This window comes from Piliocolobus tephrosceles, chromosome 11 (assembly GCF_002776525.5).
Source record: "Piliocolobus tephrosceles isolate RC106 chromosome 11, ASM277652v3, whole genome shotgun sequence".
NCBI lineage: Eukaryota > Metazoa > Chordata > Mammalia > Primates > Cercopithecidae > Piliocolobus > Piliocolobus tephrosceles.
In genome coordinates, this window is record NC_045444.1 from 45,337,405 (window position 1) to 45,360,525 (window position 23,121).

The 23,121-nt window shown below is 37.0% G+C and overlaps 1 protein-coding gene across 22 annotated transcripts in view; it reads right to left on the reverse strand.

Annotated features, from left to right (window-relative positions):
• Positions 1–23,121, reverse strand: part of BAZ2B (bromodomain adjacent to zinc finger domain 2B) — a 430,125-nt gene that overhangs the window by 306,678 nt on the left and 100,326 nt on the right. The window contains exon 1 of one of the 22 annotated variants that reach the window (XM_026454047.1): positions 930–947. The exons of the other annotated variants lie outside the window; for them this stretch is intronic. The gene's annotated coding sequence lies outside the window, so the exon portion shown is untranslated. Of the gene's footprint in view, positions 1–929; positions 948–23,121 lie in introns of those variants that run through there. 22 annotated transcript variants of the gene reach the window in all.

Here is a 23,121-nt window from a genome sequence, read left to right on the forward strand (position 1 = left end):
TATTTATTTTTAGAGACAGGGTCTTGCTATATTGCCTAGGCTGGTCTTAAACTCCTAGGCTGAAGCCATTCTCCTGCCTCAGTTTCCCAGTGCTGGGATTACAGGCGTGAGCCACTGCACCTGGCCCAATATCATGACTTTAACAGATTTTTAAAACTGCTTGTTCTTTTCCAAGTTGCTTTATATTCAAAATTATCTTCTTTCCTCTCTCACAACATTCCCATTCTCAAAAGAGACTGTCTCTCTCAATCTCATCCACTCACTTTGGTGGAAGCAAGTTGTCATGTCAGACACAGCACCATGGAAATGACCATGTGATCAAGAACTAAGGCCTCCCACCAACAGAACAGGGATAAGGAAAAAAGGCCTGCAAAGGACTATATGAACTTGGAAGCAGACCTTCTAGCCCCAGTTGGGCCTTGCAATGACTGCTGCCCTAACTGACAGTGTGACAGCCACCTCTTGAGAGACCTTAAGCCAAAACCACCCAACTAAGCCACTACCAGATTCCTGAACTACAGAAACTCCAATAACAAATATGTTTTAACCTGTTAAGTTTTGAAATATTTGCTAAACAGAATTAGATACATTAATAAAGTATCTTATTCATCTCTTTATTCCCTCTCACCCCAACACTGAGTTCCTTGCCTGGAGAAGATACTTAGTAAATAAACGACTAAGCAAAGCCTTAAGACGTGTGACGCAGTTTGGCCAAAACTCATGCCAAATAGAATTCCTCTACTGCCAAGGGAAACAAAAATTTAAGCCCCTAACTCCATATGATAACTAAAGTAATAAAAAGAAAATACATGTTCACTTAATAAAACATATGATATGCTAATCTGTGCCATCAGAGAACAAAGAGTATGGCCAAAATCTATATTCCCACCTTTGATCATGCAAACTTTGGCCAAATCTCTGTATTTTACCTTTGTAGAATCTGGAATGTACTTCTATGTATTCTATCAGTTGAAATCTTATCCCTCTTACAATAATGTTCCTGCAAGGAAAAATTATGGAAGACTTTAACAAAGGGGAAAAAAAAGATTATGTCCTATCTAGGGCATCATATCAAGTTATCTGACCCTTTCAGAATTGTTTTGGGGGTTGTTTTTCATGGTAAAATACACATACCACTATCCCCACTTATCCATGTTTTTACTGTGAGGTTTCAGTTACGAGCAGTTGGCCAACGTCCAAAAATAATAAAAGGAAAATTTTAGGAATTAACAATTCACAAGTTTTAAATTGTGTGCCATTTTGAGTAGCATAATGAAATTTCATGCCTTCCCCCTCCATCCTGCCTGGGATACAAATCATCCCTTTATCCAGCATATCCACTCTATAAATGCTACCTGCCTGTTAGTCATCTAATAGTTGTCTAGTTATTAGATTGACAAAACATAGTCATCCACTGGGGGTTGGGCAGCAACCACTGAGTGTCTTGGAACGTATTTCCTCGGGGACAAGGCAGGGACTACTGTAATATAACATTTGCCATTTTTGCCAGTTTTTTAAAAAGCCTACATTCTCCTATCCAAGTACTAACCAGGCCTGTCCCTGCTTTGCTTTAGAGATTAGAGATCGGGCACATTCTTTAACCATTTTTAAGTGTACAATTAGCTGGCATGAAGTGCATTCACAACAATGTGCAACCTCCACCACTATCCATTTGCAGGCCTTTCAATTCTCTTTGAACTAAATTCTCAGACAATAAAAACACTGAACTTCTAATATTCTGCATGTGCATTAAAAAACAAAAAATAATTAGAAAAACTAAGTATTTTAGTTTTTAAGATCTTAATAACCCAAGTTTACAAAAGAAAGGTAAATCTTTGGCAAATGGGACTAATTTAATAAATTCAAATTTTAAAAATTTATGGCTTTAACCAATCGGACAAGCTAGGATTAATCCTATATGTTTACAACATGAAACAGATAAATTCCCATGTTCATGTAAATTGAATCACTATTTTGACAGGTTTTGTTTTTTGACATGTAATCTTGCTTTGTTGCCCAGGATGGAGTGCAGTGGTGTGAATATGACGTGCTGCAGCCTCCGCCTCCTAGGCTCAAGGGATCCTCCCAGCTCAGTCTCCCAAGCAGCTAGGACTACAGGTGCATGCCACCATACCCAGTGCATTTTTCGTAGTTTTTGTAGAGACAGGGTTTCACCATGTTGCCCAGGCTGGTCTCAAACTCCTAACCTCAAGCTATTTGCTTGCCTTAGCCGCCCAAAGTGCTGGGATTACAGGCCCAAGCCACCGGGCATGGCCCGACAAATTTTTATTTCAACAATAAGTATATTTTGTAGCCTGGCGGCTTGAAGATAATTTTCAGATCTTTAGGTAACCTAAAACTTTGGACTGATATGAAATAATTATTCAGTGCATAGTAACTTCTAATTAAGATAAAATACTGAAACATTGATTACTACGCATCATTTTAAACATACACTTTTTTTTGTTTTGTTTTTTAAACGGAGTTTTGCTCGTTGCCCAGGCTGGAGTGCAATGGCATGATCTTGGCTCCCCGCAACCTCCAACTCCTGGGTTCACGCGATTCTCCTGCCTCATCCTCCTGAGTAGCTGGGATCACAGGCATGCACCACCATACCTGGTTAATTTTGTATTTTTAGTAGAGATCGGGTTTCTCCATGTTGGTCAGGCTGGTCTCAAACTCCTGACCTCAGGTGATCTGCCCACCTCAAACGCCCAAAGTGCTGGGATTACAGGCTAAACATACACTTTTGTTTCTTGTTTTTATATACTAATGACAAGCTGTTTTAGGTCATGTTAGTGGAAGTGTCAATTTTTGCCACTTTAAGAGGTGAAAAAGAGATATGTGTGCTGTAAAAAGTGGTGTTGTGTGTGCTCATGAACTCTACTCGCCTGCTAAAATGCTGGTATATGACACAGTTCTCAATTATTCATCTCCAACTTTTCTCTGTAAAACAGAAATTAGTCACTTCGACTAAAAGTTACAACTAATATGATTCGTTGACATTTGTTACATAAGTTTAGCCTGAAGCTGCCTCCTTACATATTTTAAGTTCAGCCTAAAGGTTTCTCTATACATTCTGAACTATATCTAACAAGTGGAGGTATAAACAGTTCAAAGCCCACTTTTGTGCCAGTCACCCAGTTTTGGCAAATCAAATGTGGCCAATTGTTCCAATTGTGTTCAACTAAGGCAAACACCAAGCTGTAACCAATCCAGCTATTTCTGTACCTCACTTCTGTTTTCTGTATGTCACTTTCCTTTTTCTGTCCATAAATCTTCTTCCACAACTTCACTATGCTGGAGTCTCTGAGTCTAACTCTGGCTCGGGAGGCTGCTTGATTCGTGAATTGTTCTTTGCTCAATTAAACACTTAAATAAATTTGGCTGAAGTCTTTCTTTTAACAGACTATACCAGGAGCAATAGTGACACGGAATCACAGCTCGGAGTGTGCATTTATTTTCAAGAAAAAGGAGTAGTATTGTTCTAAAGAAGGGATTCTTGTGCATTTTGGTCTCTTGGCCTCTTTATACTCTTAGGACTTGTTGAAGACTCCAAAAGAGTTTTTATTTTACATAGGTTGTAACTCTTGATGTTTGCCATATTGGAAATTAAGACTGAGACATATTTTTAAGTGCTTATTTACTGTTTCATTTGAAGACAACAATGATTAATATATTGCATATTAGCAAATTTTAGTTTTATAAAAATATGTGTGATACCACAGATCCCGTTAGAGAGAAGCACTGCCCTAAATGTCTGTTTGTTCAAGAATATAAAAGACAATGAAGGACCTAACCTAGAAAGTAAATTTTGTCTTGATTTATAACAGCTAATATAGAAAAGAAGCTACCAAACATTTTATTTTTGTTCTTTCTCCATTGTTTTTATATTTTTAAATTTTTTATTTCCATAGGGTATTGGGGGAATAGGTGGGGTTTGGTTACATGAGTGGTGATCTGTGAAATTCTGGTGCACCCATCACCTGAGCAGTATACACTGCACACAATTTGTAGTCTTTTATCCCTCAGCCCCCCTTCCCACCCTTTCCCCCCTGAATCCCCAAAGTCCACTGTGTTATTCTTATGCCTTTGCATCCTCATATCATAGCTTAGCTCCCACTTACGAGTGAGAACATACAGTGTTTGGTTTTCCATTCCTGAGTTACTTCACTTAGAATAATAGTCTCCTATCTTATCCAAGTTGCTGCAAACCCCATTAATTAATATCTTTTTCATACGATGACTTCTTTTCTTCTGGGTAGATACCCAGTAGTGGGATTGCTGGATCAAATGATTGTTCTACTTTTAGTTCTTTCAGGAATCTCCACACTGTTTTCCATAGTGGTTGTACTAGTTTACATTCCTACAACAGTGTAGAAGTGTTCACCGTTCACCACATCCAAGCCAACATCTATTATTTTTTGGCTTTTTGATTATGGCCATTCTTGCATGAGTAAAGTGGTATTGCATTGTGGTTTTGATTTGCATTTCCCTGATCAATAGTGCTGTTGAGCATTTTTTTCTTGTTTGTTGGCCATTTGTGTATCTTCTTTTGAGAACTGTCTACTCATGTCCTTAGCCCACTTTTTGATGGGACTGTTTTTTTTCTTGCTAATTTGTTTGAGTATTTAAAATGTTCAAAACATTTTAAATTTTAGAAAATTTCACTCAACATTGATGGACTTGCTTCCTTAGAATACTAGTTAATTCCTTCATCTTCAATGTGAAAGGCTATTCTATACCTTCTGTGTAAAGTACCTAAATAGAAGAAATCCTGTATCCTAACAGAATAATTTTCTGTGCTTATGTTGAGTTCATTATGTCCTTGATCATCAAAAGAAAAAAAAAATGAATAGGTTCTTCCTCAGGTATGAAACAGGTAAGGTCTTACCTTTTCAAATGTTTTTTGAGATGGAATCTTGCTCCGTTGCCCAGTGGAGTGCAGCGACACGATGTCAGCTCACTGCAACCTTCGCCTTGCAGGTTCAAGCGATTCTCCTGCCTCAGCATCCCAAGTAGCTGGGATTTCAGGCATGTGCCACCACACCCTCAGGTGATCCGCCTGCTTTGGCCTCCCAAAGTAATGGGATTACAGGAGTGAGCCACCTCATCCAGCCAGGCTTTCCTGTCTATGTTTTATTGTTATTCTGATTAAATAAGTAACCAAAGCTTCTTTCTCAGGCAGCTATGACTCTATCTCAATCAAACCCCAAATATCCTAACAACTCTCTATTTGTGTTCCCCCAATCAGATCCTAAATATAGAAAAATAAAATAAAACTTTCACAACACACTAAATACACCAAACTATCTTTGAGATTTCCCAGTGTGCCTCAATAAGACCACATAGACCTTTTTTTTTTTTTTTTTTTCTGAGACAGAGTCTTGCTGTGTCGCTTAGGCTGGAGTGCAGTGGCACGATCTCCACTCACTGCAATCTCCACCTCCCGGGTTCAAGCAATTCTCCTGCCTCAGCCTCCCGAGTAGCTGGCATTACAGGTGCCTACCACTACGCCCAGTTCATTTTTGTAGAGACAAGGTTTCACCATATTGGCCAGGCCGGTCTTGAACTCCTGATCTTGTGATCCGCCTGCCTCAGCCTCCCAAAGTGCTGGGACAACAGGCGTGAGCCACTGCGCCTGGCCGACTTACTCTTTCACCTCATAAAAAAAGAGTTGCTGGAAAGAATTGGGTTTACTTGACATGTTACTCTCACAAGAACTCCATGGGAAAAGTGTGAAATCAAAAGAGATATTTAGCTTTTCCTAGGTTAATATTATATAGATAACATGTTATTAGTACAAATATTTCAGAAAACTTATGTTTTATGAGAAATCCCTGGGAATGTATCGATGTCTTTACTGTCCATTATAATTTTACTTTCGGGGGAAATACTGATCGAAAACTCAAGAAATAACTACGGGCGGGTGTGGTGGCTCACACCTGTAATCCCAACACTTTGGGAAGCCGAGGTGGGTGGATTACAAGGTCAGGAGTTTGAGACCAGCCTGGTAAAACAGACCAGCCTGGCCAACATGGTGAAGCCCTGTCTCTATTAGGCAGAGGTTGCAGTGAGCTGAGAGACTGAGCCACTGCATTCCAGCCAGGGAGACAAGAGTTAGACTCTGTCACATAAATAAATAAATAAACTATAGCTGTTAACTGGGTGTGGTGGCAAAAGTGAGACTCTGTCTCAAAAATAAATAAAAAATAAAATATAGCTGTTAATCAAATGTGGTGGCTCATGCCTATAATTCTAGCACTTTGGGAAGCCAGGGAGGGAGGATCACTTAAGGACCAGCCTGGCCAACATGGTGAAACCCCGTCTCTACTAAAAATACAAAAAATTAGCTGGGTCTTGGTGGCACATGCCTGTAATCCCAGCTACTCAACCTATTGAGCAACTGACATTTTACCTAGAGTGTCATATTTGAACTATGTTCACTTAAACAGGTATAACAAGTTACTTTTAAGGAGCTAATGTTGACTTTACGAGCCCTCCCTGGAAAACTAGCCTGGTCCCTGTCTTACAGGAGCTCAGCCTTTTAAGCGATAAGGAAGATCACTTCCTGGCAGGCCACAAACTTAAGAAATCTGAGGGACTGCCAAGCATCGTGGCTCAAGCCTGTAATCCCATCATGTTGTGAGGCTGAGACAGGTGGATTACCTGAGGCCGGGAATTTGAGACCAGCCTGACCAACATGGAGAAACCCTGTCTCTACTAAAAATACAAATTTAGCCGGGTGTGGCGGTTCATGCCTGTAATCCCAGCTACTTGGGAGGCTGAGGCAGGAGAATCGCTTGAACCTAGGAGGTGGACGTTGCCGTGAGCTGAGATTGCACCATTGCACTCCAGCCTGGGCAACAAGAGGGAAACTCTGTCTCAAAAAAAAAAAAAAAATGAAAAAAAGAAATCTGGGGCCACACACAGTTGCTCATGCCTGTAATCCCAGCACTCTGGGAGGCCAAGGCGGGCGGATCACAAGGTCAGCAGATCAAGGCCATCCTGGCTAACACAGTGAAACTCCATCGCTACTAAAAATACAAAAAATTAGCCGGGCGTGGTAGCGGGAGCCTATAGTCCCAGCTACTTGGGAGGCAGAGGCAGGAGAATGGCGTGAACCCAAGAGGTGGAGTTTGCAGTGAACCGAGATCGCGCCACTGTACTTCCAGCCTGGGCGACAGAGTGAGACTCCACCTCAAAAAAAAAATTAAAGTTAAAAAAAAGAAATCTGAGGGATAGTTGGAGGTACTATAGCAGGTAAAATCTGGTAGAATGTCCCAGCCTTGCTTTCTAGCCTGAGTAGAGGAAACATCAGTAATTTTTAAATGTCCTAGCTCAGATTCCTTAGAAAAAGTTACAAAGTTAATTTTGTAGCTTTAGTAGTTGTATATAGTGCATAGGCTCAAGATATGCACAAGTTAACTCAAGGAAGCCTATATGGTTAATTAATATTTTTGCACACCTATGTAAATAAGTCATACCTCATAATGAGACCAGCCTTTTGGGGGGGGATCAAGTAAAATCTTGAAGATAATTGTATGATCACATTGCTCCAACAATCTTACCAGAACCATTCCTGCCAAACAATTCAGAAATAAATATAATTTCCTAACAAATTGAAGCATATATGATTATCCATAACAATCAAGAATATATAAATTAAAATAATATTCCCACTGTTAAAAATATGAAAAAATATTCTCAACTTCCAATTGCAAGAGTATACAAAATGATACTAATTCTTTTGAGGGGGATTTTTGTGGATATATGAAAAGAGCCTTTAAAATCTGAATAACATACATTCACATGATCCTGTCCCGAAATCCACCAAACAGGGCAAAAAGGACCAAAATTAGTGTGGGAACCAGGGAAAATACCAGTACTATTTTAATAACACTGATTCTATAAGCATATGCCCTAAGAGGGCAAAGTTCACAATTTAGTAAGAGAATATTCAGAAATGTCCTAATGCATAACTTTCATAGCTGACGTTTAGAATCATGGGGGGCCTATAAAGAGAAGTGGAGAATCACAGATCTTGGGACACATGTTCACAGAGCAGAAAATAATAGAGCTACTTCTTTGGCCTCATCGTTTTTATTTTTCTCAACCTTTCATTAGGGTTGAGGAGACAGCTTTGAAGGTGAGGATCAAATCTGACTAAGCAGACAAAAGCTCTGACTCATCATACAAAACTCAGAATCCACAGGATTATAGAGAGTCATTCTCTCCCTCCTCCCACTCACATCTTCAGGTGTGCCAAGTTCTCCTTAAAGCAGGGAAACTGCTAAAATCAGAGTTCCACCCTCACATACAGAACAACAGCAAAGATCTCAACAGACTCAGAGAAAAAGTTCTCGGAAAAAATATACGGAAACTATACTTCCTGTTGCCTAGCTCTTCTTGCCCTTTATTCCAAATATTTAAAATGATCAACATCTGTACCTGTAGCACAAATCATAAAACAAGGAACAACAAAAAAAAACCCTTCAACAATACTGAGGTAAACAAGCATTACCATGTTTCCCAAGCATTTAATAAAATTCAACTTCCTTTCCTAATTTAAAAAGTCTGCAGAATCACTTGCACCCGGGAGGTCAAGGCTTCAGTGAGCCGAGACTGTGCCACTGCACTCCAGAATGGGTGACAGAGTGAGACCCTGTCTCAAAAGAAGAAGAAGAAAAAAAAAAAAAAAAAGGCTGGGCACAGTGGCTCACGCCTGTAGTCCGAGCACTTTGGGAGGCTGAGGCGGGTGGATCACGAGGTCAGGAATTCAACATGGTAAAACCCCGCCTCTACAAACAATACAAAAATTAGCCAGCTATGGTGGCAGGTGCCTGTAATTCCAGCTACACGGGAGGCTGAGGCAGGAGAATCGCCTGAACCTGGGAGGCAGAGGTTGCAGTGAGCTGAGATCGTGCCATTGTACTCCAGCCTGGGCAACAGGAGCAAAACTCTGTCTCAAAAAAAAACAAGATAGAAATAGATGCATGCTTGCTTAACATGATCTTTAAAAATACATATAACAAACCAAAAGGTAATATCATAAAAAAAGATTAAGTACTAGAATCATTTCCAAAGTCAGGAAAAGATAAGAGTGCCCAATGTTACCAACACATTGCAAATAGTAGTCAGCTTAATTTCATTCTTTATACAATAAAGTTACAAATACTGAAGGTAGCAAAATTACCTTTATTTGTATATGATTATATATCTAGAAAACCCTAGAAAATCAACTGAAAAATTATTAAAAACCATAAGAGTTGAGTAGTTCAATAAACAGTCAGTAGGATGTTTTGGGGAAAACTGGAGTCTTTTGGAAAAAAATAAGTTGGGAATCTAAACTTCACTTCTTTCACTTAAACAGACTCCATCATGCATAAAGATTTCAGTTTAAAGCAAGACAAACCTAGGAGCCATAAGTGAAAAAAATGATACACTGGTCTTCTATACCCATATTTATCGCTATATTGGAAACAACAATCTAGCAGTAAAAAATTCCACCATACATATCAGAAATGGGAGTAAGAAACAGGAAGAGGAGAACTAAAAAAGATAACCTAGCATTGGTATGCTAGAGCTTGCTCACAGTGGCTCACAAGAGTCAACTGTTAATTCTCGGGAATTCTTGCAATCTAGTTGTTAAAAACAATCATTATTAATTAAATTATATAAACTTATAGTCAATAAATTATAATAGGGTAATAAATACTCAAAACATCAGTTCCTAATTATTTTACATTTTATTATTTATGCTGTAGGAAGTTATTTTACATCTATAGTATGGTTATGATGAAAATACTATATAATGATTGTACAACTACATTTCTCAACTTTGTTCAGTTGTATTAAGTTGTAGGATTGAAACAGGTCACGGTGGCAGTATTTACACAGGAAAAGAGTAGACACTACAAATCAAGGCTCTCTTTGCCACATATACAAACCAGTTAATATTTTCCAGAATACCACTATATATAAAATATTCATATTCTTTGACCTAGCAATTCAATCGCTAAGAATGAATCCTACAGAAATAACTTAGAATAAAAAAAGCTGAAGGATGTTTGATGTTATTTCATCCCATCATATAATAACATATAGTGAGGCTAGGCACGGTGGCTCACATCTATAATCCCAACACTTTGGAAGGCTGAGGAGGGTGGACTGCTTGAGGCTGGGAGTTCAAGACCAGCCAGGACAATACAGTGAAACACAATGTCTAATAAAAATACAAAAATTAGCCGGGCATGGTGGCATGTGCCTGTAGTCCCAGCTACTCACGAGGCTGAGGCAGGGGAATTGCTCGAACCCGGGAGGCAGAGGTTGCAGTGAGCCGATATTGTGCCACTACACTCCAGCCTAGGCAACAGAGCGAGACTCCATCTCAAAAAAAACAAAAACAAAAAAACTTACATGTCCTAACATTGGATAAATTATTATGCAGTCTTTTAAAATACTTAATGACAAAAACATGCTCATGATATAATCCAAATAACTAATAAAGAGCTAATAAACAATGTAGAATGCAAAAACTACGTAACAGCCATTTTGTAAAAATACATAAATTTACATTTTAAAAATGGAAATTAAAACTTGTTTTATTTAAAATGCCATAAGGAGGCATTTCTGTTAAAAGAAGTGCTAACATTTGGAACTAGAACTCTCTGAAATTTCTTTCCTCAAGCTCCAATTTCACCACTATGCATTCCCACATTTTTTCTTTCCCTCTAGTTACAATAAAAGAGTATCCCTCATTCCAGTTCATGATAATCAGTCTAACATGGGTCTGGAACCCATTTCTTCCCATTTCTCACAGAATCTCTGAATTATATCCTCTGCCCCTGTATCTTCAGTCCCCCGTTTAAAAAAAACAAAAAACAGGCTGGGCGCAGTGGCTCAAGCCTGTAATCCCAGCACTTTGGGAGGCCGAGACGGGTGGATCACGAGGTCAGGAGATCAAGACCATCCTGGCTAACACGGTGAAACCCCGTCTCTACTAAAAAATACAAAAACGGAGCCGGGCGAGGTGGCGGGCGCCTGTAGTCTCAGCTACTCCGGAGGCTGAGGCAGGAGAATGGCGTAAACCCGGGAGGCGGAGCTTGCAGTGAGCTGAGATCCGGCCACTGCACTCCAGCCCGGGCGACAGAGCGAGACTCCGTCTCAAAAAAAACAAAACAAAACAAAACAAAAACAAAAACAAAAACATCTTCCTATATTTACTTCCCAGAAACTACCCAATTTCTTTTCCTCCTCCTTACAAAAAAAAGCAAAAAACAAAAAAACAAAACCCCCAAAACTATTTAAACATGTTTCCATTTCTATAGCTTTAATCCAAACCACTCCACTGAAACTATTAATGCCAAGGTCACTAATGTCCTTGTCACTTAATCCAGTGGATTATTTTAGTTCTTTCTTAGGTAATACCACAGAAGCATTTCACTCTATGCCCACTCCTGTCATTTTCATCTTTTGCAGGGATAGGTTCACGACACCAACCTGCTGTTTCATTAATGAACAATTTCATTTCAGTAAATATTTCATTTCAACATAAAACAAACTAATAATGCATACAGTAGCCTGTGAATAATAGAATTGTGAACATTTGAAATTTTTATCTTAATGCTTTTCTGTTTTTTTAAACTTATTAATATTTCATAGTGAAGAAATACACTTTTAAAGAAGAAAAGTCAAAGGACAATGAATATGATTAACTGTAAGAAGGAATAAGTAACTGGCAAGTTGTACAGCTGCATATACCCTTTTATCATAAAGAAGCAAATGACACAAATATGATATGGGGATTTATTTTTTGTAATTCCAAGTTATATTCTCCAGTAGTTTTTTTTCCCTTTCTTATATGTGTATTTTTAATTTAATTTTATTTTTAGAGATGGGAGTCTTACTATGTTGCTCTGGCTGGTCTCACACTCCTGGCCTCCAGCGATGTTCCCACTTCAGCCTCCCAAGTAGCTGGAATTACAGGTGTGAGTCACCAAGCCCAGCTATTTTTAATTGACACATAATAATTGTACATATTTATAGAGTAAAATATTTTGATACTCAAATAGTTTTAATTTAGGCATCTAAAATGTAATAGAATTACTTACCAGTATAAGCCTGCCTTATCAAAGAAAGCAGTTTGAATATTCTCAATATATTTAATAAAATTGGTATTTTTTTGAAAGATCACAAGATAAAACAAAACCTATCACAAGAGGTTAAAACAAAATTACAACCAAAACATGACAATGCTTTAAAAAACTGACCTTTAGTCATCTAACTCAACATTCCTTATAACAGAAGTTTTAGAGAATGCAATATAACATGAAAATATGGTATAGGTAAGTGTTGATGGGAAGTTGGGCCTTAACATGAGCATAAAAGGACAGTTTTACTAGCAGAAAGGAATGCAAAATCATTAAACGTCAAAACATTAAAAATATGAGAAATAACTGTAAAAAGTTTGGTGAGGAGGGCATTTTTCAGCTTAAAAGTAGGAAAATTACTTTTAAATCTAAAAAACTGCCGGGCACGGTGGCTCATGCCTGTAATCCCAGCACTGTGGGAGGCCAAGGCGGACGGATCACGAGGTCAGGAGATGGAGACCATCCTGGCCAACGTGGGGAAACTCCATCTCTACTAAAAATACAAGGTGGCGGGGGCCTGTAGTGGCAGCTACTGAGGAGGCTGAGGCAGGAGAATGGCGTGAATTCGGGAGGCGGAGCTTGCAGTGAGCCGAGATCATGCCACTACGCTCCAGCCTGGGTGACAGAGCGAGACTTGGTCTCAAAAAAAAAAAAAAAAAAAAAAAATCTGAAGAACTGACAATATATTGCTTGTGTGTGTGTGACAAAGAGATAGAGACGGGGGGCGGGGAAGGAGAGAGAGAGAGACAGACAGACAGAGACAGAGACAGGATCTCACTCTGTTACTCAGGCTGGAGAATGCAATAATACCTCACTGTAGCCTTCAGCTCCTGGGTTCCAACTATCCTTCCACCTCAGCCTCCCAAGTTGCTAGGACTACGGGTGCATGCCACCACACCCAGCTGGTTTTTTTTGTTTTTGTTTTTTAATTTGGTGTAGAGACAAGATCTTGCTATGTTGACCAGGATGCTCTTGAACTGCTATCCTCAAGTGATCCTCCAATTTTGGCCTCCCAAAGTGCCGGGATTACAGGTGTGAGGCACTGCACCTGGCTTGATAAGTGATTTTTATTTATTTCCATGGGTAGCTGTAGGATTATTTTTAGCTCACTTTTAAAGTGCTGAGATTATAAATATAGAAACAAACATGTATTTTTACCCATGTACATGTAATTACTTTAGTTGGTACCTGCAATATATTAAATGCTACTTGGAACAAATAAAATATTTACAAAAATAATCTATTTCACAAAAGGTGTTTCATATTAAAATGCAAAAGGTCAAATTCAAGGTACTATATCATAGAACACTTCATTATATATATAAAAAAAAAAAAAAAACAGCTAGGCCGAGTGGTGCATGCCTGTAGTCCCAGCTACTCAGGAGGCTAAGATGGGAGGCTCTCTTGTGCCCAGTTCAGTCCAGTCTGGGCAACAGAGCAAGACCCTGTTTCTAAAAAATTAATAATAATGAAAATTTAAAAACAGTAAAATTCTGGTCACATTCAATTTAGCTTTTCTTCCCAGGCATGCCTTATTCCTACCTTCCCATTTCACACATAGTACAAAAACATTTTCACGTTCTTTAAAACAATTCTTCTCTTTTGTGAGTTTTGGCAAGTGTGCCTATGAACAGGCTTTCTGCAGGAGGAAGGGCAAAGACAGCTTTTATCTAACTGTCCAAAGTTATTACATGTTCTCTTCCTGGATCAAATGTGTACTATTTACACTGCCCTTCCCTAACCCTTCAACTTTTTACTTCAAATCCCCAAGGCATGACTACAGATAAGTTATTTTCCCAACAAGTCACAGAAAATATTAATGACAAGGCACAGAAATTTAATGCTAAAATACTTACACCACTATGGACACAATCTTGATATGTTCCAAGAGGACTTGATTACCTAACAATGCTCTACTCTGACTGCATTTAGAAATCTTATTTAAAATTGTCTCCTTTTTTGTTGTTTCTGCCCAAACCCTAAGAACACTTAACTTTGGCTCCAAAGTAACTCCTCTTTTAAAATAAAGAGATTTGACCCACACCTCTGTCAGTTACTGTTGTCTTGCAGAGCCTGTTTTTTTTCAGCATGCTGCACTAATAACCCAGAGAGGAAGAAAAGGTCATTTTGCGACTTATATGCTGCTCCTGATTTTTTCAAATGCTGAAGACAGGTTTTGGTGCTTCTTATGTCATCACAATGGTTTATGTTAACAGCAAGACATTACCCAAAGATCAGAAGCATGTATCAACAACCATGTCATCATAGAAACCAGAAAAGACAGTAAGTACGGCTTGGAACTAAACTTAGACACTAGATAACTTTTATTCCACTGTTTTCCATCTTTAATTTACCTCAAAACTTATCCTTGTACAAGATAAAAAATGGTTACGTAAAAGTCTTAAGGCTTTCTTTTTCTTTTTTTTTTTTTTTTTTTGAGGCGCAGTCTTGCTCTGTCGCCCGGACTGGAGTGCAGTGGCCGGATCTCAGCTCACTGCAAGCTCCGCCTCCCGGGTTTACGCCATTCTCCTGCCTCAGCCTCCCGAGTAGCTGAGACTACAGGCGCCCGCCACCTCGCCCGGCTAGTTTTTGTATTTTTAGTAGAGACGGGGTTTCACCGTGTTAGCCAGGATGGTCTCGATCTCCTGACCTCGTGATCCGCCCGTCTCGGCCTCCCAAAGTGCTGGGATTACAGGCTTGAGCCACCGTGCCCAGCCAAGGTTTTCTTATGACAAATCTCTTGCAAGTAAGTGTTCATCACAATACTGCAAATAAAACGCATTTCATTAATATGCAATAATAAATTTCATCATTATTATTATGTAGTAATAATGAAGTTAGGAAAAGACTAACCACTAAAATTTATTGTCTTTGGCTAAGACATTATGTAAAAGATCTTTCATACATTTGTGATTTGAAAATTTTTTTAATCTTTCCTTTTTCATACTCTTTTAGTGGGATTTCTATTTTTAGTGAAAACCAGTATTGATGTTATTGAAAATAGGAGCTATAAATCATGCTTTTTTTTTTTTTTTTTTTTTTTTTGAGATGGAGTCTCACTCTGTCACCCAAGCTGGAGTGCAGTGGCACTATGTCGGCTCACTGCAACCTCTGCCTCAAAAAAATAATTTTTGTATTTTTAGTAGAGACAGGGTTTCACCATGTTGGCCAGGCTGGTCTCAAACTCCTGGCCTCAAGTGATCTGCCTGTCCCGGTCTCCCAAAGTGCTGGGATTACAGGCATGAGCCACCGCGCCCGGCCCTCCTTTTTGTCCTTATGGATACACCCGTTACTAGCAGTCCAGCAGTCTGCTTGTCTTCTGCATTCATCCAAAGGAACTAAAAGAAGTAAAAGTGTTTTTTTGAGCCATAGCCATCATCATGGAGAAAAGGGATACACATATATCACCCTCTGTTCTCCACTCAATGTTCTTTTTTTTTTGAAGTGGAGTCTTGACCTGTCGCCCAGGCTGGAGAGCAGTGGCGCCATCTCTGCTCACTGCAAGCTCCGTGTCCTGGGTTCACGCCATTCTCCTGCCTCAGCCTCCTGAGTAGCTGGGACTACAGATGCCCACCACTGCGCCCCACTAATTCTCTTTTATATTTTTAGTAGAGTCAAGGTTTCACTATGTTAGCCATGACAGTCTTGATCTCCTGACCTTGCGATCTGCCCCCCTCAGCCTCCGAAAGTGCTAGGATTACAGGTGTGAGCCACCACGCCCGGCCTACTCAATGTTCTTAGCAGGAATGATCATGCATTAGGTTTCCAGAAAAACTATTCACAAAAGCATAGGAAAAGAACCAAGGAGAAAGGAGGGATTCTGGTTAATCTCAAAACAGAACATTTAAATACCTCTGATCAGAAAGGGCGGTTTTGTCAGTTTTAACCCGGCCTCCACAAAGAAGCCTACCATTGAAATGGAGGATTTGAAACTGATTAACCCATCTTCTCCAGAAAGAGCCAAGCAGTCAATTTTGAAAGCAATGGAGGAAGGGAAGGATCCCATGACATTTTCTTTTCCTTCTAGTGGAAGAGGCATGGATGGGTTGGGGTGACCTTGAAAAGGCAGAATCATCCCAGATCTCAAATGGACTGGCTCTAATATAGAGCTCTAGCTCTACATTTGTTCTATAATGGGCTTATGCAGTCCTTCTTTTCTTGGATCTTTTCTTCCTGATCTGTGAATATTCAAAATTTAATTGTTCTTGATCTAGCTCAATGCTACCTAAACCAAAGGGCCTTTTCTAATTAATCCAACGAGAAGCCATCTCTCTCCTATTATGAACTTTCATAAATTGTTATCCATAGCTCTTCCAGAGCATGCTTGGAGATAGCATTCAATAAAAGCTTGAAGAATGAAGGTAGATGCCTCCTCCTTTTCCTATTATTAATACTAGAATACAAGTATATCAAATATGTGCAATTCTCCTGTGGTGGGTGTCACTGAGTCATTTCACTTTTTCAAACAATGACTAAATTTTTTGTTTTGCTGGGTTACTAACACAGTATAGAAAAATTCAGTCAGGCCAGGCGTGGTGGCTCATGCCTGTAATCGCAGCACTTGGAGAGGCCAAGGTGGGCAGATCGTTTGAGTCCACGAGTTCAAGAGTAGCCTGGGAAATGTGCTAAAACCCCATCTCTACAAAAATACAAAAATTAGCCAGGCAAGGTGGCATAAGCCTGCAGTCCCAGCTACTTGGGGGACTAAGGCAGTGGAGATCACTTGAGCTCAGGAGGTTGAGGTGAACTGGAATCGTGCCACTGCACTCCAGCCTGGGCAACAGAGTGAGACCCTGTCTCCAAAAAAATAAAAAGTAAAAATAAAAATTCAGTCTATTAACTCACACTTCTTCTTTTCTAAATATAATTATTCATGTAATGAGAACCAGAAAAGGTAGACAAATAAAATCCTAAACCTCCATTTAGTCAAAAACTAAGAACTCCTCTTCATCAAGAAGTGAGGAAGGCAGGGAAAACCAGATTTGTTTGAATTTTCTTTCCTTTATTATGTGATGAGATGCTAAAGAACAGAGAAATAAATGAAAAGACAATAGTCAAAAGGGAGAGAAGAGGACATAAAATAATTTACAAAACGCCTGATATAATCTCAAATAATGGGAAGTTAACTAATTACAGTTATGATCCTATGCAACTCAAAACTAAAACGTAATGCATCATCCTTTAATAACCTTTAGATTTATTGTTTTAAAAAAAAGTACAGCCTACTATCAGCTAGATTAAATTTGGCCATATATTCTGTTATACTACGAACCTATCCAGCCATTTGTGAAGCCAAGAAAGAGTAAAATGCACTCTTAGGACTGGAACTCAACCTTGAAGTGCTGAGAGCTACTTTATCATCTAGTGTGGGGACAAACACATACATGCACATGTGAACTTAACACCATGTGTGGAAACGCATCATTGTAAATCACTCAGGTATTCACTTATTTTAACATACACAAATCAAAACACAGCTCCCTGTGATTCCTAAAAGGAGAGCTGAAATAGCATTTAACATTTTCTCCTCCCACCCTTCTCACTGAAAGCTTGAGATGTAAAGGTGTTCTCCTCTTCCCTTACAGTTATTACTGACAACATGCAGGAAACTATTATAGCTGTCCTAACTTACCAATACCATCTAAATACTGTAAGAGCCTACCTGTGCTTAATATTCCAAAAGTGACTCAAAAAGCAAAAGAGACTCCTTATTAGATTCCTTCTAAAAAACTAGAGTAACTCTACAGTTTTAGGATTAGCATTATTCTAATCCAATTATAAAGTCCTGTCAATTTTCCCTTCTATCTTGCTTTACACCACCACTCATAAGCTAAAAGTATTATACTACTGCTTTTCTACATATTAGATGACATTGTGACTAATTAATCACAATCTACTGTTAATGTTGTTTCCCAAAACTATGTATAACTAGTAAAATATTATTAGCAATATTTTCAAATCAAGGATAATCCTGTTATTGATCTATGGACAAAATCATAAAACACATATTCCAAAAATTACAATAGTTGTATAATCTAGGTTTGTTTGGTCGGTTCTGGCCAAGATTAACTATATGACAGGTAAGACATGACCTTTTACACTTGTTCCCTCTAACACTTCTTCATTTTATTCAGCATTAAGTTTAAATTAAATATTTAAAATTGAATCTGTTCTGTGTTGCAAACACAGCTAAAATGAAGAGCTTCTGTAGCAGCAGTGACCAGATTTTAAATGCAGGTAGATCAATAAAAAAAAAAAAAAAAAAATCACCAAGCACAGGCTCCATGTGAGTGGAATGGTTTATAATAGCTTGCAAATGACTACATGCTTGCTGTAACCAGCTGTTCTTAAATTATGAATATGCAACCAATTCATGTTAAAGCCAAATCCCAGCACTATTTCTACAGAGAAATCCCAGTAGTTTTGCTTGTTCTACATGTTAGCTCTGTTAAGGATACAAATAGCAGTAAGCTTCTGAACAAATAGGACCAAACTATTGGCATTTCATGCACTAGGTCCATTATCACAGCAGGGAATGTCAATCATTGGTACATCCCTATAACAGCTCAGGCAATATGACAATGATCTCGTAGGAAAAAAAAATCAAAATCTCTGCAGCATACTCAAAGTCCTTCTGACAACCTAATGCTTTCTTACTACAGCCAATCAGATTGTCAGACCTGACCTACTAGAAGACTTTCACCAAGCTTGAAACATTTAAAAACATCAATCATAAAAACAAAGACAGGACATTGAATTATACAGTATTAACCTCTAGGGTTTGCATACAAAGACCTTAGATTTATTTATGTCCTAGCGAGTTAAGAGCTTCAGTACACCGTTCTTTACACTAAACTGACTGCCAATTTGATGAACCTCTCTGCCCTCAGCAGGAGTGCACCGTCTTTGATTAATGAGTGCATGTTTGTAGAAAAGTGTTAAGAGGAGAAAACAGGAAAAAACACACAATTATGTCTACACATAGCTGAAGTACCAATGCAAGAATAGATTTATCTTCAAACCAAATGCTCCTTTTTCTTACATACCATGCACACATGTGCACAACACAAAATCAGTAAAGGTTCATATCTATGTTGCCATCATTATTATTAACCCCAATATGCAATAATTTTTATTTGAATGAAATGCATTCAAAAGCCAAAGTACAAGTTGAATTTTATAAATGATAAAAACTATTTTTAAAACATTAACTTTACCTTTTAAAACAAACTGAAATACTTTACCTTATATAGTAAAAATTTATGTGTAATAAAAACTACATGTTCACCTCATACTCTTATAAAACCCTATTAATGTTAAAAACTCAATATTTAACCTGTAAATATCTATACTTTTAAATATTTTACATTTCAAACTCTATCATGACTGCCACAAATCAAATAGCACTCAAAACAGATTTAAAAGTCATTATGTATTCATTTACTTTTCCTGTTTTCAATAAAGATGTGGCCAATATTTTATAACTCAATATGCAGTTGAAAATGAATTAAATATATTTATTACCCATAATTTCATACTTACTACGGTCAACAGAAAAACCTGTAAATCGAAGTTTTAACTTTTAAAATGACCTTTCTATTGAGAATTACCTTCCTTTAAGAAATCTGATGCCTGAAAATTTCTCCTTAAACTACAGGATGTTTATGTGTAGTACAATTAAGACCATATTATCTCTAAAAATAAACTAAGCATCAGGAGTCCTTTAAAAAAATTTTCACATTTCATACACAATTCAATGTACCATAATTTGATTTATATGAATATCTACCTCAACAAAAATATGTTATGAGTAAATATGTTTCTTAAATATTGAGTCATAGTCAAAGGTAATAGAATTATTTTCTTTTTAAGGAGTTGTATGGCTACTATATAAAAAGGGTTGAGAAAGCATAATGCCTGAATATAAATCTTAGCTTTAGTCACAGTAATGTACAACCTATTTAAAAGGAAAGTGTCTCTATAAACTCATGATTTCAGGAAATCATAATTCTGGAATCAGTGGCATATTAAAAGTATTAAAAATTTATATTGTAGAGGAAATTTTGAGCAAATTATATATTCTAATCAATTTCATATTTTATTTTTGTAATGGCAAACTATTTTAAGTGTTACAAATGTTAATCTCTTTGAAGAATTATTTAAATGCCTAATACACCTAAAGACCTACAAATTAAAAGTCAATAAATACTGGGACTAGAAAAATTCTCTTAACATAGTAATAAACTATATTACATCCTTAAATCTTATTTACATGAATTTTTTTAAAATGTGTTTTTCTGTGTTGGGATTATCACTTTTCATTCTTCCTCTTTTCTCCCTCCCATTTCCTCTACCACCAAAAAACACCATGCAAATAATTAGAAAAAGTAGAATATGTGTAGGCACCAATGGGATGACACCATTTTAGTATCACGTATTTAGTATCACACCATTTTAGTATCACATATTTAGTATCACACATTTTAGTATGATAGCTGAAACTATCAATAAAAGTTATAACAATGAAACATAATTACAATTTTTAAAAATCATTTAATGTCTACTAGTAAATTATTTTAGATCATAGTTTGTATGAATTTTTAAATAACATTCTAGCCTCATTACAAAGAAAAATTAAATACAAAACTGCCTCTTTCCCCAATAATTATTTCTTTTCTGATTACCTCCTACAACAAAAGTTTAAAGAAACGGCCAAATGGATTAACATTTATTAAATAGGGCAGCAGTATTTTTAAAGCTTCATGGTACAAAATACTTAATTGTATGTAACCAAAAAAACTCTTAAAATACCTAATTAGGTAACTTAATTAATCCCCCAGGAAATCAAATATATTAATAATCACTAAAACTTGATGGCATAATTCCTCTTAAGGGTCAAAATCACCATATTACTTTGTGCTAAATCATATTTCTTCTTTTGTTAGTTCTACTCAGAAACTACAACTTAAAATCCCTTCTCTGAGAAACCTTTAAACCTAAAAGTAATCAAGTTCCAAAATATACTTTCACTAATTCAAGGAGATAAGACAGAAATCCTGAACTTTCATGCAACTGTGATATCCTACATCTTGTATAGTAACACAAAAGTAGCAACAAAGACATTAACAATTGCAGTTCAAGCTGGGAGTGACTGTTCTGTTTCAATTCAATGACACCACTAATGGCTTCTTAGCAGCTCCATGAAATCAACCAGCTGTCAAGTTGATGCATCAGAAGGAACAGTTATGCACTCCCATAAGAAAAAGCAACACATCAGGATGTTTGGCAAAACATCTGCTCCTTTACACTGCAGTTCTATAATAAACATGCAAACAAAGAAATGGGAGAAAGGGCAACAGAATTAAAATTCTAAGGTTTCCATTACAGTCTTATGTGCATTTTAAATGAATGGCTTATAAAAAATAAAAACAAATTTCTACGAAGTTGAATACTTTAAGCTATTCCAAATTTTTTGAAAATGCTAAATATAATTACTCAGAGACTCTTCTAGAAAGAAAAAACTGCGTAAGAATCCATCTATTCTAAAAATTCAAAATAAACTATATTCAAGTAAAATCAGTATCATACTGTTATGTACAAAACTCAAAAATTAAAACTAAAATATATCGTTCCTTCATTTAATAAGTATTTCATAAATGATGCCAGCAGTATTCCAATAAATGCACTTCCAAGACTGAAGAGTTTAGAAGTGTTTTTTCATTAGTCTTTGCAAGAGTAAATGGTACTACAGTTCAGCACTAGTTTAATATATGAGGACAGTGAAGCTACTATTATCTGGTTTTTAAAATATGTACCCATTCCTATTTCTCTGCAACCATTATAAGAACACAATATTAAGTTCTCATAAATAACTTTGTATTTTTAAAGCATACAATCTGATTTCCTAAAAAAAAAAAAACTCATCATCATCATCATAGGTTTAAAATAATTTTAAATTCAACCACTTGTTTCAAATACTTGTAAAAATTACTTTTTTCTATCTGAACCATACAAGTGTCTTAATGTTGTCCAAATTATTGATTATGCAGCACAGTGACAATAATATGTACAGTGTTTACAATAGGTGTGAGACATCAAATGTACTTAACTACCATTTTCTTAAACTGCTTATCCTCTGTTGCTTGCCATTTATAATCTGCCAAATCTTCTAGTCCTTTGTTGCATGTATAATTTAGAACCATCTGTTCTATGTGCTTTTAACTATTTAAACATTTTTCACCTACCTACAATTCACATAAATGGCAGACATTCAACTTTCTATCTAGCATATTACATGAAGCAAATTCCTGGATAAATAACACCAAAGAAGACTGCTACAGAAATAAAAACATACCATATAGAACATAAATTTTTGTGTGTTAGGCAAATCTTTTCGATGTATTCAGAATTGTTTCTATTAGCTTTTTTTAAGTTAATTGTAGTCACTGTTTTTCCCTCAACCCAGAAGACAAAGAGAATGCAAATTAAATACAGACAGTTTCATGTCCTTGTTAGAAGAGATGTAAATATGCTAACTGAAAATGACTACAGGATACAGAATTCCACTTTCCCATTCAATTTACAGTGCCTCTTATTTATATACTAGTCAGTGTATCATTAAGTTTGGTCATGTGACCAAACCAACTTTTGTGAGGCGAAAAACTATGTTAGACAAGCAAATTAAAACAGTGCTAGTTTTTATTGTTTATCTGTTCATAATGGCTGACAAAGAGTTTATAGCTAGCGATTATATCTTTTAAAACCAATTCTGCCTCTTAAATACTCAACAATTATTTGACTTAATATCTGCTACTAAATTTTAAAGTATCCATTATCTTAAGGTATTTTCCATAGTCATTTCTCTTCAAAATGTAAATAATAGAAAAAGAAAACCTCAGAACATTTTATTATAAACGGGGAGCTAGATAATCTAAAATAACCATACATAAATATTAACCAAGCTAATTTT